This window comes from Lucilia cuprina, chromosome 2, assembly GCF_022045245.1.
Source record: "Lucilia cuprina isolate Lc7/37 chromosome 2, ASM2204524v1, whole genome shotgun sequence".
Taxonomy (NCBI): domain Eukaryota; kingdom Metazoa; phylum Arthropoda; class Insecta; order Diptera; family Calliphoridae; genus Lucilia; species Lucilia cuprina.
The window spans coordinates 41500858-41520472 of NC_060950.1; the positions used below are offsets into that span (position 1 = coordinate 41500858).

General features: G+C 29.1%; 1 protein-coding gene across 1 annotated transcript in view; it reads right to left on the reverse strand.

Moving 5' to 3' along the window:
- The window catches only part of LOC124420830 (retinal homeobox protein Rx-like), a 135984-nt gene that overhangs the window by 107194 nt on the left and 9175 nt on the right, over nucleotides 1–19615 (reverse strand). The gene's annotated exons all lie outside the window — the stretch shown is intronic.

The window sequence follows — 19615 nt, forward strand, 5'->3', positions numbered from 1 at the left end:
AAAAAAGGCGGACCAAGAACCAATTTTGTATCACTAAATTTTTAAATGCCTATAACTCGGATATTATAAGAGATAAGTAGTATGACCAAGGTATGGTAAATTTTGTATCACTAAATTTTTAAATGCCTATAACTCGGATATTATAAGAGATAAGTAGTAGTTCAAGATCTCGTCGAGCGCTTTCAGAAAATATAAAAATCTTTGTATTTGGGTGAAAAACAAAAAAATGGCACGAGTTTAAAAATTTTACATGTCGTAGGTACCCTACTTTGAGCCGCCACAGCTCCGTCCCTGGGGCATCTGCGGGGTTCATCTTCAAAACTTAAACTCGAATACTCCTTGGCTACGCTCACGCCACGATCAGCCGTTAGAAATGCCAGATTTATTTCAAAAAAATTTCCATTTTGCCCCACTGTGTAACGCCAAGAAAGGATTGACAAAAAAGCAGCTAATAAAGGTGGCAAATAAGGAGGATAGAATTATGGATATTTGAAAATTTAAAAACTTCATAAATTAAGTGTAAAAATAGTTATTATATAAATTGATCTATTGTGATTAAGATTAAATTTTACTAAATTATTCATCTTTTTATAATTATACCCTCCACCACCATCAGTGGTGATAGAGGGTATATATCAGTTTGTCATTCCGTTTGTAACACTAAGAAATATTCATCTAAGACCCAACAAAGTATATATATTCTTGATCCTTATGAAATTCTGAGTCGATCTAGATATGTCCGTCTGTCTGTATAAAACACGCTCACGTTAAAACGAAGCAATGAAACTCCACAAATATTCATTCATTCATCAAATATTCATTGTTATCCTAAGCAGTTTGGTATTGAAAATCAGCAAGATCGGTGAAATAGTTTCAGAGTTATGAGTAAAAATTTAAGACAACCTCGAAAAAATGGCGATTTTTCACATATTTATTTGTACTTTTTACAAAAACTACTGCAGATAAATTGATGAATTTTGTCAGAGATACATCTATTGGTACCAGAATTTGTTAAAAATCGGAAAAATCGGTTCATAATTTCATATACCTCCCATACAAATGTACATATTCCCGGAAAATGTGTTTATTGTTAATAACTTCCGTTACAATATCGATATCTCCACAAAATTTTACAATTTAAAGTTTTATGTCAATACAATTCATATCAAGGAAAAAATTTTTCCATCGGTCCACAATTGGTCATAGCTCCCATATAAGGTCCCCTCCCGGAAATCACCTAAACGCGCAAAACTCATTTCTAAATTAAGATATCGATATTAAATTTGGTACAAATATTGCTCATATATACAGAAATATTACAATGAAAGATTTTTTCGATCGGTCCATATTTGGTCATAGCTCCCATACAAGGACCCCTCCAGAAAATCACCTAAACGCACATAACTCATTACTAAATTAAGATATCGATATTAAATTTGGTAAAAATATTGCTCTTATATACAGAAATATTAGAATGAAAAAGTTTTTCGATCGGTCCATATTTGGTCATAGCTCCCATTCAAAGACCCATCCCGAAAATCACTTAAACGCACATTACTCATTACTAAATTATGATATCGATATAAATTTTGGCACAAGTATTGCTCTTATATACAGAAATATAACCATGGAAGATTTTTTCGATCGGTCCATATTTGGTCATAGCTCCCATACAAGGTCCCCTCCCGAAAATCATTTAAACGCGCATAACTCATTACTAAATTAAGATATCGATATTAAACTTGGGACAAGTATTGCTCTTATATACAGAAATATTACAATGAAAGATTTTTTCGATCGGTCCATATTTGGTCATAGCTCCCATACAAGGTCCCCTCCCGAAAATCTGTTAAACGTGCATAACTAATTACTAAATGAAGATATCGATATTAAACTTGGGACAAGTATTGTTCATATACATATGCCCTCCCGAAAATAACTTAAACGCACATAACTCATTACTAAATTAATATCATAGCTCCCATATAAGGTCCCTTTTAGAAAAACACACATACAAGGTTCCCTTCCGAAAATCAGAAAAAACGCACATAACTCATAACCAAATATTTATATCCATACATTTAACATAAATATTACTTTACGAACGATCCATATTTGGTCATAGCTCTCTTACTAGGTCCAGAAAATCACTTAGATTCACAATATTTTTTACACAATATTTTCTCTTTATATATAATTGGACGTAGCTCCCATACAAAGTCGTTTTGTGAAAATCTCTTAAACGCACATTACTTATTACCAAATAAAGCTATTGATACATAATGATACATATACAAAAATTCTATTTCTCTTATACTAGGTCCAGCTCCCAAAAGCTTTAACAAATTTTGTGTAGGACAAAATTATATATGTATTTATATTTTGAAAATCTCTAAATCTTTCACACACATGCATACATGCAAATTACTAAATTTATAATGTTCAATAAATCTTGGAATTGTAATAGATTTAACTTTTGGGATTTTTTCTATTAAAGACATGAGAGAACTTATTTCTACAAATATTTATCAATTAGAAAAGTAATAATATAGAAGTAGCTGGTGGAGGGTATTTAAGATTCGGCACAGCCGAATATAGGACTCTAACTTGTTATTATTATTATATTAATTATTATTACAAATAAATAACAAAATTAAATTATTCAACATTTCCATAGAAAAAAGTGATTTTTATTCCTGAGGTTAACATATTATGGGTATTACAGTATCGAGGCTATAAAATTTTAGTTGGGTATGTTACATACCATCGGAATGGCTAATGTGTCTAGTTTCTCTGCGTAAGTTTAGTTTTTAAGGTTTACACATAAATATGAAAAAAATTAAAATAGTGCAAATTTAAAAACCTTTGTCTTAAGTTACAAAACGTTTATTTTCATAGATATCCCACTCGCATCCCACTAAGCGACCAAAAAGGTTTTAAAGGAAAAGACCTAAGCTTTCTTTAGAGAAAAAAAAATTAATAAAAAAAGAGTCCATTTTGGAAAAAAAAGTCAAAAAGGTTTTTGATTTTTCAAAAAAAAGTAAAAAAATTATGTCTTGAGTTACAAAACATTTTTTATAGGTATCCCACTAGCATCCCACTAAGCGACAAATGGGGTGTTAAAGGAAAACACATAAGCTTTTTTCTGAGCAAAAAAAAATTAAAAAATGGGTCCATTTTTTTAAAAAAAGTCAACAAAGTTTTTGATTTTGCAAAAAAATTCAAAAATTTAAAATCTTGAGTTACAAAATATTTTTTTGATAGATATCCCACTAAGCGACCATATAGGTCGTTTAGGAAAAGACTTAAGCTTTCTTAAAAAAATAAAAAAATAAATAAAAAGGGCCCATTTTAAAAAAAAAGTCAAAAATGTTTTTGATTAAAAAAAAAACAAAAATATTTTATTAAATTTTTTTCATTTTTTTCGAAAGATTGCATAAATAGCTGTTTAAACTATTTGGGACACATTTTGCTAAGAACAATAGGTAATAAGTTACATGGATGAGAAAAAACGCCTGCATGGCCAAAATGTCAAATTTTTGACCGCCTCTAACTTAGAAAGTTCACGAGCGATCTTGTTGAAAAATTGTGTCTGAATTACTATCCAATAGAACTAACTATGATGCAAATTTCATCGCGATCGGAAGACATCGATTTCAAAAGTTGGTTCACTTGACGTGAAATGCCTCATATATATTATTGTCGGAAAAATGATCGACATGAATATGTTTGTAAATACACAAATTATTCGTCTACTTTTTTTGGTATCTACATTATCGCTCCATAATAAGTCATGGTATCCGTATGAGGTCCATAACCGAAACTCAATATAAATTTTTCTGGACCCAATCAAAATTAGTTCCACACATGCACCGTACCCTCATAATGAGTTTTAATAAAAAAAGTTGATGGTGGAGGGTATTTAAGATTTGGCACAATCCTACTTGTTTTATATTCTATTTTAATTTTAAGTTCTTTTGAGGGTTCTATTGAAAAATTTTTATACCTGATTTTTAAAAAAACATTAATAAAAATAACTAATAAAATGTTAAATCTAATAAAAAGATTGTAGGTATTTAAAAAGACTTAATGAACTAATACACAAAATATTTCATAAATTAATTTATTTAATTTCATTTACATGTAATTGTAAATCGCATGACAAACAATTACAAGAATTGTAAATTGCAAAAAAACGTATACAGGTTCTATACCTTCACTGGCAAGGTTACTAATGAATTATAAAGTAATTATATAACAGATGATTAGTAAGACCTTAATAGTCTACTTTAATGTAGTCCGACGATATGTAATAGTAAATGAAAGTATGTTGTTAGGTAAGTAATTACTTATATAATATAAGTAATTACTTACATAACATATTACTAATAAATCAACGATTTTTATAGTTTTTAAAACGTTTTCTAGCTGTAACCCTTAAGGTTTCAGCATATTTTGCATATTAAGGCCAATTTTGAATATCAAATACTTACTAACTCAGAATATTTTTGAAAAATTGCACCTCCCATGCTTACTATTTGTGGGCCCTTTCATGCCTATAACAGATAAATAGACAGAAATAGATTTTTATAAAAGCATAAATAAATTTGTTAAGTGCCTTTTACTTGTAAAAACATATTATTTTAATAAAATTTATGGGCAAATTCTAAGATAATTTTATGAAATTTGGTTCATCTGGGATCAATAAAAAATTCAGCGATTATGGGAATTTAATCCGATATTTGGCCACGATTTAATCATTAATACTGAATTCATTATCGTATATCATTAGTTAAATGAATACCAATACTAGTTTTGGAATATTCCAATGTTAGTTAGTTAGTTTGGAAGGAGGATGTATATCAAATCCGAAGAATACACCTAGAACTATATTGGACCTGTTGGGCGCTCCTTAACCAGTACCTCAGGTGGGAATCGAACACACCACTTCCGGTCTACCAGACTAGAACACTAACCACTAATTAAAATGTACTTATGGTAGATTTCATTTTCTGTTGGAGAAAAAGGTTCTATGGGTGAAATGAAAATGTTGTCAATCATAAACAGATTATCATAAAATTTGGGAAAATGATTTTGGTTCCTACAAAATTTGTTTATTTTTTATGCGTCAATTATATCCGAATCCTTATATACACGCACAGAAAAAATTATCGGTAGTTTATTTTCAATTAACATGTTTTTCTCTTTATTAAATTAACTCGTTGTTTAAAACCTACGTGTACAATTTTGGTTAAAATTTTAATTAATTCAATTAATTTTTTAATTAATTGAAAAAAATTTTCTGGCCTACTTTTCTACTTAGTTTTATTTTTTAATATTGTATTTGAATTTTTGTGCTAGGAATATTCATACTTCTTAAATAGTCAATAAAATTTTAGGCATATAATATTCACGTTTCTTGACAATAAATGAAACACTTAATATATTCAATTGTGACAATAAAGTGATATTTTTTTTGTAAATGCTGAATGCATTGTTAAAGGTCGAGTATTCCGAGTGTAATTAATTTTCTCTACCAAACAGTTTAATTCATTTGATTATAAATTAATAAAAAATCAATTTTATATTTATTAAATATTTAATTTATACAATTAATGAATTAATCAATGTTAAGTCTTGTCTCAAATATTGACATTAATGGTTCTGATTAATTCGTTATTTGGAAGAAAAATATATATTTTTTACTTTTACATTTTGGTTATACATTTTGCTTAGTACAATTATTTTGATAATTGAAACTTATTTTCAGTTTTTTCTGTGCGGAGAAGGGTCAATTATGGACCGATTTTTATAAAAACGTAGTAAAAAGATTTCGGTTAATATAAACTGAGTTTTTGTCGAATTCGATTGCTGTACTTGTTTTTCGGGTGATATAAATTTTTAAAGATTGATACATACAGTAAATCAAATAAACAGGTGAAAAGCAATTTTATGTTTTCGAATTAAAAATAGATATTGTGTAGAATTATTACAATACAAATTTTAGTGTATTTGCTTTTGCATTTTATTGCTTTTCATCAGAATCTGCATGACCATAAAGTATTTTGCATTTTTATAATTCCATTAATTTCGTTGGGGTTTTCAAATTATTTTTTAATTACTTTTTAGAATTTATTGTTTAATGGACACGTATTAAGTGTTTTTCAATTGTAATCTTAAAATTCAACTCACGTGTGGAAAAACGAGTTGAATTCGAGTTAAATTCGACTTAAAAATCAGCAAATGTGTGTAAGGAAATGGTTCTGTTGTGGCGGTAAAAACGAGCGAATAATATAGGAAATAATTATGTATGTGTGATTGTGTAGTCCTAGGTTATATGACGGTCAGAAAAAGCAAAAGCGGGAAAGTATAAGAATTATATTGTCTACCTTTTTATACCCTTCACCTTCGTGAGAAGGGTATATATATAAGTTTGTCATTCCGTTTGTAATTTCTATAATATAATTTTTCGACCCTATAAAGTATATATATTCTGGATCTTTTTGAGATAGCGGGGTCGATTAATCCATATCCGTCTGCCTGTCCGTCTGTCTGTTGAAATCAGTTTTCAGAGGACCCCAGATATCGGCGAGATCCGAATCTTCAATAATTCTATTATACATGCTTTCGAGAAGATCGCTATTTAAAATCAGAAAAATCGGTCGGTAAATAACGGAGATATGAGCAAAAATCCAAGACAACCTCTGAAAATTTCATCAAAAAATTTTTAAGAAAGCAACAACAACACTGTATATAGAAAAAGATATACACGTGTGTGTAGATGTATTTGGTTTTATTCAGCTGTGTATTTTTTTGTATGTTTGGACAACAATTTCCAAAAATATACAAAATATTTCAGATCAATATCATTTACAGATTCAAAAACATACGTTTTTTAATTTAAAAATTCAAAAAATTTTAGATTTTTGCCGTTTTTTTGCCCAAAATGTGTCTTAACTCTTTTATTAATAAAATAAAATTTTCTGTAAGAACATATAAAAATTTTATAGTTTTCTAAAAGGTATCTTTACGCAGAATGCTTTGGCGTAAAAAACTTGTCCTTTTTTTTTGAAAATGTTGCCAATGCGTCCTTCCGAATATGACCTATTTTTTATCAAAACTTCAACTTTGGGCGACATGTTCTAAAATCCCAAAGCTGGGATCAGAAAACTGAAAGCAGTTTTGGAAACCTCAATATGTTTTCTATTTACTCCAAAAGTATTTTCCCAGCCCTGAAAGAAATGTGGACCCTATGGGCAAAAATGTAAAAAATCCCATTTTTGGGATTTTCAACCCTATTTTTGGGAATTGCGGGATGCCCTTTGACCTTTTCATTTTTTTTTTTTTTTTGCATTTTCTTATTTGACTAATTTAACAAGCGTTGAAGATTTCATTGAGTTTTGTTCATAAATAAAGATTTTGTCATATATTACATATTTGTTAAATTTCTAAAACTATGATTTATATCAAAATTTTAACAGGGTCGCAGATAGCTACAACAATTTAGTCCATATTTATTCCTTAATATCTTTTTTTAGTTAGATATGGAAATTCTCGACCCTTTACAAAAAATTTCAAGCCAATATCTCAATTACATTCAAAAATATGTTCATTTAAACCTGTGTCCTTTAATTTCATCTTTTTCATATTTTAGTATTAAGTATGACAGAACATACATTTGGTGTTGAATGAAATATTTAGACAATTTTATAAATTATTTAGTTAATTATTTAATTCCTAACACTACTTATTTTCTATAAAATAATCTGTCATATCGGTATACATATCCAGAAGGTAATATAAGTCTACTTTTCTACTATATGTAGTTTTTATATAATTTGAAATGTCTTCAATTCTTTCTGTCCCTTTTGAAGATACACTCCTTAAAACGGAACACAACTCTTCGTACTTTAATGTAATCTTCATGGTAGATTTATTAAATATGGTACTTAAAATCTGTTTACTTATATACCAATTCTTGTCATTTGCGATACAGGTATTCCAAAGTAAAAAATTACGAACTGTCTACCTATTAACATTTAGGACTATATTACTATAACCTGTAATTTAGTCATTGATATTTCTTATTAGTGAATGAATCGAATTTATCATTACCTGTATATTTTTACCTACATGATCATAAACGAAACAGAACGAAATGATCTGTCGAAAAAATTTAGGTAAAAATAGTTAGAAATTTCTGAATATTTAAGCATAATAGGACCTTTCAATTATAAGGATAAGCAAACAAATAGAAATTAGGTAAATATAAGATTTAAACATGTTCTGTCATATATAATACTAAAATATGAAAAATATGAAATTAAAGGATACAGGTTTAAATGAACATATTTTTGAATGTAATTGAGATATTGGCTTGAAATTTTTTGTAAAGGGTCGAGAATTTCCATATCTAACTAAAAAAAGATATTAAGGGATAAATATGGACTAAATTGTTGTAGCTATCTGCGACCCTATTAAAATTTTGATATAAATAATAGTTTTAGAAATTTAACAAATATGTAATATATGACAAAATCTTTATTTATGATCAAAACTCAATGAAATCTTCAACGCTTGTTGAATTTATCATTTCAAATAAGAAAATGCAAAAAAAATTGAAAAGGTCAAAGGGCATCCCGCAATTCCCAAAAATAGGAATGAAAATCCCAAAAATGGGATTTTTTACATTTTTGCCCATAGGGTCCACATTTCTTTCAGGGCTGGGAAAATACTTTTGGAGTAAATAGAAAACATATTGAGGTTTCCAAAATGCTTTCAGTTTTCTGATCCCAGCTTTGGGATTTTAGAACATGTCGCCCAAAGTTGAAGTTTTGATAAAAAATAGGTCATATTCGGAAGGACGCAGTGGCAATGTTATATGTTCTTAAAGAAAATTTTATTTTATTAATAAAAGAGTTAAGACACATTTTGGGCAAAAAAACGGCAAAAATCTAAAATTTTTGGAATTCTTCTTGATATTGATCTGAAATTTTTTGTATATTATTGGAAATTTTGTTGTGTAACTAACAAGAGTCCATTTGGTCCAAAATTACGCCCGGTATGCAAAAAGGTGGACCAAGGTATGGTAAATATTGTATCACTAAATTTTTAAATGCCTACATACTACATACTACTGTATAACTCGGATATTATAAGAGATAAGTAGTATGTCCAAGATCTCGTCGAGCGCTCTCAGAAAATATAAAAATCTTTGTATTTGGGTGAAAAACAAAAAATGGCACGCCACAGCTCCGTCCCTGGGGCATCTGCGGGATTCATCTTTAGAACTTAAACTCAAATACTCCTTGGCTACGCTGACGCCAAATTTTATCCCGATCGGATCAGCCGTTTAGAAATGCCAGATTTATTTCCAAAAAATTTCCATTCTGCCCCACTGTGCTGTGTAAAAAACGCTCATGTTAAAACTAAGCTAAGGATATCAACCACCTTCACCGAAAATATTACTGTTATACAGTTTAGTATTGAAAATCAGCAAAATCGGTTGACGATGTAAAAAGTTATGAGTAAAAATTTCGGACTACCTCAAAAACATTACGTTTTTTTTCTTAATTCTTCAGCATTTTTTCAGAAATTACAAAAGATAACTCGATGAATTTTGTCACACGTTATTTATTTATGTCAGAGGTCAAGTATGTTGAAAATCATGGCAATTGATTCAAAATTTCTCATAGCCCCCACACAAAGTTACATATTCCCGGAAATTAGTTTATCGTTAATAACTCCCTCAAATATATTAGTATAAATACAAAAATTTCTTCGTGTATATAGATTACGATAAGAAACCATACCTCCAATTTGTCTTGAATATGTTTTATATACACATAAGTAATTTTCCGGATCGGTCCATTATTAGTCACAGCTCCCATATGAGCACAATTTCATTCAATACTTAAGTTATTTTGACAAAATTAGGCACAGAAACGTTTTGTCAATATATGAATCACCTTTAGAAAATTTTTTCCGAATCGGTCCATTATTAGCCATAGCTCCCATATAAGATTCACTTCCGAAAATCACTTAAACGCATTTATTTTATAATAAAAAGAAACTTGCTGGTGGAGGGTACTCTCTCCTCTCTTATTTGCTTTTACTTAAATAGGATCTGTCACGAAATTCGTAAAATCAAGTATCAAATTCGTAAATTCTTTATTAAAAAAAAATAATTTTTTTATTTTATTAATATACTATTTACGATAAACGTTAATCAATATTCACAACATTTCCAGACAATTAATTTACTGAAACAATAACGCAATAACATTTGTACCGAAATTTAAGAAAATATTTTATCTGAAACAGATATATTATTTGTTGTATTTTGGCAATAATAATAATAATTTGGTTAAAAAATAAATATTGGGTTTTTTTTAAATTTCTCTAATTCTATAAAATAAAAACTTAAAAAAATACTTATATACATTAAACCTGTATCCTTTAATTTCATCTTTTTCATATTTTAGTATTAAATATGACAGAACATACATTCGGTGTTGAATAAAATATTTTGACAATTTTTAAAAATTATTTAGTTAATTATTTTATTAAAGACTATAACATTGTATATACAATTAAAAAATATAATTTTATTATGAGCCACGCACAACAACACCTAAATCACCCCACACAAACCACCTTTCCCGCCCACCGAAATATAAAACACAATTTAATACAATATCATCAGTTAGTTAATAGTTAATTCATAATACAATTAATAGTTAATTCCTAACACTACTTATTTTCTATAAAATAATCTGTCATATCGGTATACATATCCAGAAGGTAATATAAGTCCTTTAAATCTTCCTCGTTTTGAGATGATAGAGTTTCATAACAAATCCATCTTTTTGGCATAGTTGAAAGAACAGGATCAGAAGATAGAAGTAAACTATTAAAAATATCTTCATTCTGTGATTGCCTGGAGCATTTTCTTGGGCTGAAAAGTTGAATATGCTTAAAATCTCGATTCCTCGCTTCCTGGGCTTCTTCTGTTAACTCTCCAAGTGGAAGAATATGGAATTATTATTTGACCATGACACAATACTTTGTGTACTGTTGGTGTTAGTTCCCTCCATGGATACAGAGATACAAGTAATTTAGAAATTTCAGATGTATATTCCCCAAATCGATTTCCATTTATTTTATGTTTACTATTCAGTGCCATTAAAATAGCGTTAACGCTTCAAAGCAACTCCTTGTCGATTCCAGTTATTTTTAAAGTAATTTCAAAATCATGAAAAAACCTTCTCGCCGTATTACCGTCATTTGTACTACCGCAACTTGGATGTGGTTTGTCGATGTTTAATCCCATCTGAACTTTAAATTCTTCTTGGATTCTACTTTTTTCCGCAGCTCTCAGTTCTTTCAATTCTTCATTATTTTTTGTTGATTTAGTAAGATTCTCTGGCACACTTCTATATTTGAGGTCGTATGCTATGTGTAAAAAGTAATCCAAAAATCGTATTCTGGCATGAAGTGGTGAAATTCCGAAAGACAGGACTTCTTCATTAATACTTCTGCTTTTGTTTATATTTGAGAATTGCGACTTTTTCTCATTACATATTGAGCATCTCCAGAAGGAAGAAGTTTCTGTTATGGCATTGCTGACCTTTCCATCAATCATTGTTAAGCATAGCTGATATGATACGTCAATAGAGAATTCCTTTATTTTTATGCAAATGGGCTCCAGTGCATTTATTTCATCTTTTAAATATTCCACTAAATCTTTTGTTGTTTTCTTTGAATCCTTTTTATATTCAAATCCAATGGGTCTAAAAAAATTTTTTGAACCCGGAGTTGTATTGATCAATATTCTTCAAATGAATTTCCGATGCTTGACGATGATGGATTAAGGGAATATGAACGAATTCGTAATGGCACTAATGATGACATAAATACACTTTTGTAGTCTGCTAATGCCCGACTTCCACATTAAGACAACATCACAGTTATTAATTTTCCTTAGTTGGTCTTCTGAAAAGTCTGACAAAATTCTTGATGCTGTGTTTTCGAGCAAAGATGATATATCAATACAAGCTTCCACATCATTAACAGCAATAGGTGATGGTAGGATAGTTGGTTTTTTTCCCTGGATCGCCTTGTATGATGGTAATATATTGTGTCCTTTTTCATGCAGAGCTTTCCTTTACTTTTCTACTATAAGTAGTTTTTATAATTTGAAGTGTCTTTAATTCTTTCTGGCCTTTTTGAAGATACACTCCATAAAACGGAACACAACTCTTCGTACTTTAATGTAATCTTCATTGTAGATTTATTAAATATGGTACAGAAAATCTGTCATTTCCGATACAGGTATTCCAAAGTAAAAAATTACGAACTGTCTACCTATTAACATTTAGGACTATATTACTATAACCTGTAATTCAGCCATTGATATTTCTTATTAGTGAATGAATCGAAATTATCATTACCTGTATATTTTTACCTACATGATCATAAACGAAACAGAAATGTCGAAAAAAATTTAGGTAAAAAATAGTTATAAATTTCTGAAAATTTAAGCATAATAGGACCTTTCAATTATAAGGATAAGCAAACAAATAGAAAATAGGTAAATATAAGATTTAAACATGTTCTGTCATATTTAATACTAAAACATATTTTTGAATGTAATTGAGATATTGGCTTGAATTTTTGTAAAAGGTCGAGAAATTCCATATCTAACAAAAAATGATATTAAGGGATAAATATGGACTAAATTGTTGTAGCTATCTGCGACCCTATTAAAATTTTGATATAAATCATAGTTTTAGAAATTTAACAAATATGTAATATATGACAAAATCTTTATTTATGATCAAAACTCAATGAAATCTTCAACGCTTGTTAAATTTGTCATTTCAAATAAGAAAATGCAAAAAAATTTAAATGGTCAAAAAGCATTTCGCAATTCCCAAAAATAGGAATGAAAATCCCAAAAATGGGATTTTTACATTTTTGCCCATAGGGTCCACATTTCTTTCAGGGCTGGGAAAATACTTTTGGAGTAAATAGAAAACATATTGAGGTTTCCAAAACTGCTTTCAGATTTCTGATCCCAGCTTTGGGATTTTAGAACATGTCGCCCAAAGTTGAAGTTTTGATAAAAAATAGGTCATATTCGGAAGGACGCAGTGGCAACATTTTCAAAAAATAGGACAAGTTTTTTACGCCAAAGCGTTCTGCGTAAAGATACATTTTAGAAAACTATAAAATTGTTATATGTTCTTAAAGAAAATTTTATTTTATTAATAAAAGAGTTAATACACATTTTGGGCAAAAAAACGGCAAAAATCTAAAATTTTTGGAATTTTTAAATTAAAAAACGTATATTTTTAGATCTGTAAATGATATAGATCTGAAATTTTTTGTATATTATTGGAAATTTTGTTGTCTAACTAACAAGAAAAAAATGAGTCCATGGTCCAAAATTACGCCCGGTATTCAAAAAAAGGCGGACCAAGGTATGGTAAATTTTGTATCACTAAATTTTTAAATGCCTATAACTCGGATATTATAAGAGATAAGTAGTATGTCCAAGCATGTTTTCAAGATCTCGTCGAGCGCTTTCAGAAAATATAAAAATCTTTGTATTTGGGTGAAAAACAAAAAAAATGGCACGAGTTTAAAAATTTTACATGTCTTAGGTACCCTACTTTGAGCCGCCACAGCTCCGTCCCTGGGGCATCTGCGGGGTTCATCTTCAAAACTTAAACTCGAATACTCCTTAGCTATGCTCACGCCAAATTATACCGATCGGATCAGCCGTTTAGAAATGCCAGATTTATTTCCAAAAAATTTCCATTCTGCCCCACTGTGCGTTATTAGATTCAGCTACTGATTTCGCTGCTGGCTTCTTTTTTGGCTTTGTGGAAGAACTGTGTAGAGGATTGCTAAATTTGAGAACCCATGACTTTTTAGTCAAAGAGCAGTGGTCATTCTTCAAGGACTTGAAAACACATTTGAAGCCTGGTGAATTCAGCAGCGAAATCAGTAGCTGAATCTAATAACGCCAAGAAAGGATTGACAAAAAAAGCAGCTAATAAAGGTGACAAATAAGGAAAATAAAGATATGGATATTTAAAAATTTAAAATCTTCATAAATTAAGTGTAAAAATAGTTATTATATAAATTGATATATTGTGATTAAGATTAAATTTTACTAAATTATTCATCTTTGTATTATTATTATTATTATTATTATTATTATTATTGTTATTATTATTATTATTATTATTATTATTATATATTAAATTAATTATTATTACAAATAAATAACAAAATTAAATTATTCAACATTTCCATAGAAAAAAGTGATTTTTATTCCAGTGGTTAACATATTATGGGTATTACAGGCTATAAAATTTTAGTTGAGTATGTTACATGCCATCGGAAAGGCTAATGTGTCTAGTTTCTCTACGTACGTTTTTAAGGTTTACACACAAATATGAAAAAAATTAAAATATTGCAAATTTAAAAACCTTTGTCTTGAGTTACAAAACAATTATTTTGATAGATATCCCACTCGCATCCTACTAAGCGACCAAAAAGGTTTTAAAGGAAAAGACCTAAGCTTTCTTTTGAGAAAAAAAATTAATAAAAAAGAGTCCATTTTAGAAAAAAAGTCAAAAAGGTTTTTGATTTAAAAAGCCACTAAGCGACAAAAAGGGTGTTAAAGGAAAACACATAAGCTTTCTTTTGAGCAAAAAAAATTAAATGGGTCCATTTTTTTAAAAAGAGTAAACAAATTTTTGATTTTGCAAAAAAAATTCAAAAAATTTAAATCTTGAGTTATATATATATATATATCTTGAGTTATATCTATCTAAACTATTTGGGACACAGTTTGCTAAGAACAATAGGTAATAAGTTACATGGATGAGAACAAAACACCTGCATGGCCAAAATGTCAAATTTTGACCACCTCTAACTTAGAAAGTTCACGAGCGATCTTTTTGAAAAATTGTGTCTGAATTACTATCCAATAGAACTAACTATGGTGCAAATTTCGTCGCGATCGGAAGACATCGATTTCAAAAGTTGGTTCACTTGACGTGAAATGCCCCATATTTATAATGAACTAAATTCAGTTAGGTCAGTGTAGTTTCTTATAATCGGAAGACATCGATTTCAAAAGTTGGTTCACTTGACGTGAAATGCCCCTTATTTATAATGAACTAAATTCAGTTAGGTCAGTGTAGATTATAATAATTTTATTGTGAATATGTGGTGTTCAGAGATTTTGACAAATACGCATTTATTTCAAAATTTATCCCGATAACTTTGATTGTACATTTGCGTTTAAGTATTTTTCGGGAATTTATCTTATATAGGAGTTGTGACCAATTATGGACCAAATGAAAAAATTTCGTATAATGATTTATGTACATACATTATCAATTCAAGTCAAATTTTACCCTGATTTCTTTATTAATAAAAGTAATATGTGCGTTTAAGTGATTTTCGGAAATGGACCTGATAAAGCAGCTATGACTAATAATGGGCCGGTTCGGGAAAAATTTATTAGAATGATTGATATGTATACCTATTCAAGTCGAATTTTATCCCGATAAATTTATAATGGACCTTATATGGGACCTATGACTAATAATTGCTAGAATGATTGATGTGTACATAAAACATATTCATGTCAAATTTATACTGATATATTTGAGGGAGACGTTATCGACAAACTAATTTCCGGGAATATGTACCTTTGTATGTGGGCTATGGGAAATTTTTAATTATTATTTTTAACATACTTGATCCCTGACAGAAAAAAATAATGTGTGACAAAATTCATCGAATTGTCTTTTGTAGTTTCTGAGAATAATTCTGAATAAATAATTTCTGGTGAATTTTGTTGATATCCTTTGCTTAGTTTTAACGTGAGCATGTTTTCACAGACAGACAGACGGATATAGCTAAATCGACTCAGAATTTCACAAGGACCAGAATATATATACATTGTTGGGTCTTAGATAAATATTTCTTGGTGTTACACATGGAACGGCAAACTTATATATATTCTCTATCACCACTGATGGTGGTGATGTGTATAATAAAATAAAACAAAAAAATCATCAAGAACAGTAATATCTAACATTTCGTAAGATTTATTTAACAGTTAGAGAGAAAATGATTCAAACAATTTTTAAAAGATTTAGTTTTTTGTTAGAATGTATGTGCCTGATTAATATATTATTTAAACCCTTGGAAACAATAAGAAGAAAATATAACAAAATTTTTTTTATAAATATTTTATATAAAATTTTCAATAGGATATTTCCTTAATGTATAATTTTTCAATTCAAAAAATATTTCCATCAATACACTCTTGGAAATAAATAAATAACAATCTATTAAAAAAGGGTGTTTATACATATGTATGTTAATTTGTATTTAGAAATTAAATTTTTGGTAAAAATTAAGGGTCTCATTTTATAAAACGAAACGATAAACGTTCAAAAAAATTTCCTATTATTCTTCATACAAATTTTATACATTAACGAAAGTCTCGTTTTATAAAATGAGGGGGTAAATATGGTTGGAAAAACATTTTTTACCCTCCACCACCATCAGTGGTGATAGAGGGTATATTTATATAAGTTTGTCGTTCATCAATAAATATTCATCTAAGACCCAACAAGGTTCATATATTCTGGGTCTTTGAAAAATTCTGAGTCGATTTAGCTATGTGCGTCTGTCTGTCTGTGTAAAGCACGTTCACGTATATTTATATAAGTTTGTCGTTCACCAAAAAATATTCATCTAAGACCCAACAAGGTTCATATATTCTGGGTCCTTGAAAAATTCTGAGTCGATTTAGCTATGTGCGTCTGTCTGTCTGTGTAAAGCACGTTCACGTTAAAGCTAAGCTAAGGATTTCAACCAAATTTTATGAAAAACATAGTTATTGTTATCCTAAGCAGTTTGGTATTGAAAATCAGAAAAATCGATTCACGACGTAAAATGTTATGAGTAAAAATTTCGGACTACCTCGAAAAAATTACGTTTTTTCGTTATTCATCAGCATTTTTCTCAGAAACTATAAAAGATAATTCGATGATTTTTGTCACACGTTATTTTGTTCTGTCAGGGATCAAATATGTTGAAAATCTTGACAATTGATTTAAAAATTCCCATAGCCCCCATGCAAAGGTATATATTCCCTGAAATTAGTTTATCGTTAATAACTCCCTCAAATATATCAGTATAAATACAAAATTTTGTACATGTAAATAGAATTCTAGAAGAAATAATATTACCAAGGTAGATTTGTATCCGTCGATAATTGAACATAGCTCCCATATAATATCCACTTCCGAAAATGACATAAATGGATATATTTCAGTGAATTATAAATTGTATCACGATAAAATTCGTCTTCAATATTTTTTATTTACACATTAATCATTCCACTAAATTTTTTATGGATCGGTCCATTATTGGTCATAGCTCCCATATAAGGTCCACTCCAAAAATGTTTGAAATAAATTTGTGCTTTTATGTTAATTATAAAACTTGGGTATGTTAAATATTTTTTTTACCTTCAATTTTCTTTCATTTTCAATGGCAACATTTTATGTATAACATACATATAAACAGTAAAAAAATTACAAGAATTTATAGAAATTGTTTAAAAATGAGGTTTAGAAATTAACTAAAATAGGGTTGTTATGAATAAAAACAGTATTCATGAGAACTAAATTCAAAAATTTATTTAAAGAAATTTCTTCATATTTTTCACCTCTAAACAGCAAGACGGTATTAGTAAATATGAAGAAATTTCTTTGTATTAATTATTTGCCATGATATACAGAGAACAAGGTAATGTCGTTCTTTCATATTGAAAAAATGTTGACGTAAATAAAATTTGTTTAAATTTTAATTTTGTAAATAATAAGAAAAACACGTTGCTACACTGTTGGAAGAGGGAAATTATTTTCATCTTCTATCATTCTTCTTCTATTATACATAAAAATTAATGGTTTGTTTGAAGTCTATAGACTGCTATACGGCTGGACCAATTTTCTTGAAATTTTCATATATGTCAAGTGGGCGAGGTGCCACGCCCACAATCAGTATTGAAAGAAACTGCAATAGCTAGAGCCCCCAAATTTTGTATGGACAACTTTGCCATATATATGAACACATGTTGACAAAATGAACAGCCTAGCTACAGTGGACGTGTCATCTCCCATATAAACAAATCTTAAATTAGTTTATCTGTAAAAGCATAACAGTGAAATCAAATAACCTACTTATTATAGATTTTACTGTATAAAAATGATTTTTTCAGAGCCACTTTAGTATCGACACTAATATTTAAGACACAAAACTGGCGGACTTGAAATAGGGGGAGTGTCACCCCCCATAGGAATTACATACTAAAATTAATTTACCTGGGAAACTATTGTATTTAAAATCTTTAAACTTTGCAATAATACCTAAGTCCATAAGAATAGTTGTTGAGAAAATGAGAAAGAGGGCATGGTACACAATAGGAATAAAATCCGTATATCTGAGAATATATAACACTTAGAGTCAGGGATGGCAAAATTGGTACGATGGTACTTTTTTTGATACTATTTGATGTGCAAAAGTACCGTGATACTCCCGAGTCTTATTTGATACTTTCAGGGCTAATATCTCAATATCCGATTATCGTTTAACCGGTAGTAAATCTGTCTGTTAAAATAATTTTTTTGTGTTGAAACTTTCACTAAATCGTTTTGAAAAAAACAAGAGAATTAGAATATGGGGATGAAAGTTTCTTTAAAATTTAAAATACTTTTTAATTTTTTTGGCACTTATTCTCGAAAATGCATCAAAGTTGTAGGAAACAGTTACTAAAGTACTCTATAACTTTAGTAGCTGTTTCTCTTCAATATTATTAGACAAAATGTTAAAATTGTTGAAACCCTGAGACTATGTTAGACGCTTCTATAAGATTATTCGCTGAGTTCGAATATTACTTCATATTTTCTCCATCACATCTGGAATCTGAGATATTATGTCCTTAGTTTTAAGAATTCCCAATTTTTGTCCCTTTTCGAGGCTTATAACTTTATAACATCATATGGGTACCAGCCCACTCGGGAGTAGTCGGTAACGAAAGAGCGAATGTAATAGCTTTAAAGGGAAGGGAGCTCAAGGCAGTTAAACTGACGAACGCAAAACAATCCGACGCAACAAAAGTTGAACTAAAAATATGGATGAGAGAATCCCATAAGACCTCTTGGAATAATGAAACAGTGTGTAGAACCACGAAAATCCTATGGGGGCCCTGATGAGAGCAAGACGAAAAATCTCCTCAAAATGAGCAAGTGAAGCATGGATGCGAATAAGGGCGTAAAGACCACCTTTTCAAAATCGCGTTTTTTCGCATAATTATATTAAACTAACCTTTTTACATCTATTAATAAAAAATAAATTGAAAAATATAAATTTTTCGCTAAAATAGATAGTTTTAAAAGCACGATTTTTAAATACTATTTATTTTTTTGGGTAAAAAATATTAGCAATTTAATGTATTTTTCTGTAAAAAGTCGTATAAATTTTAATTCTAATTGCACCAAATTTGCAAAATGTT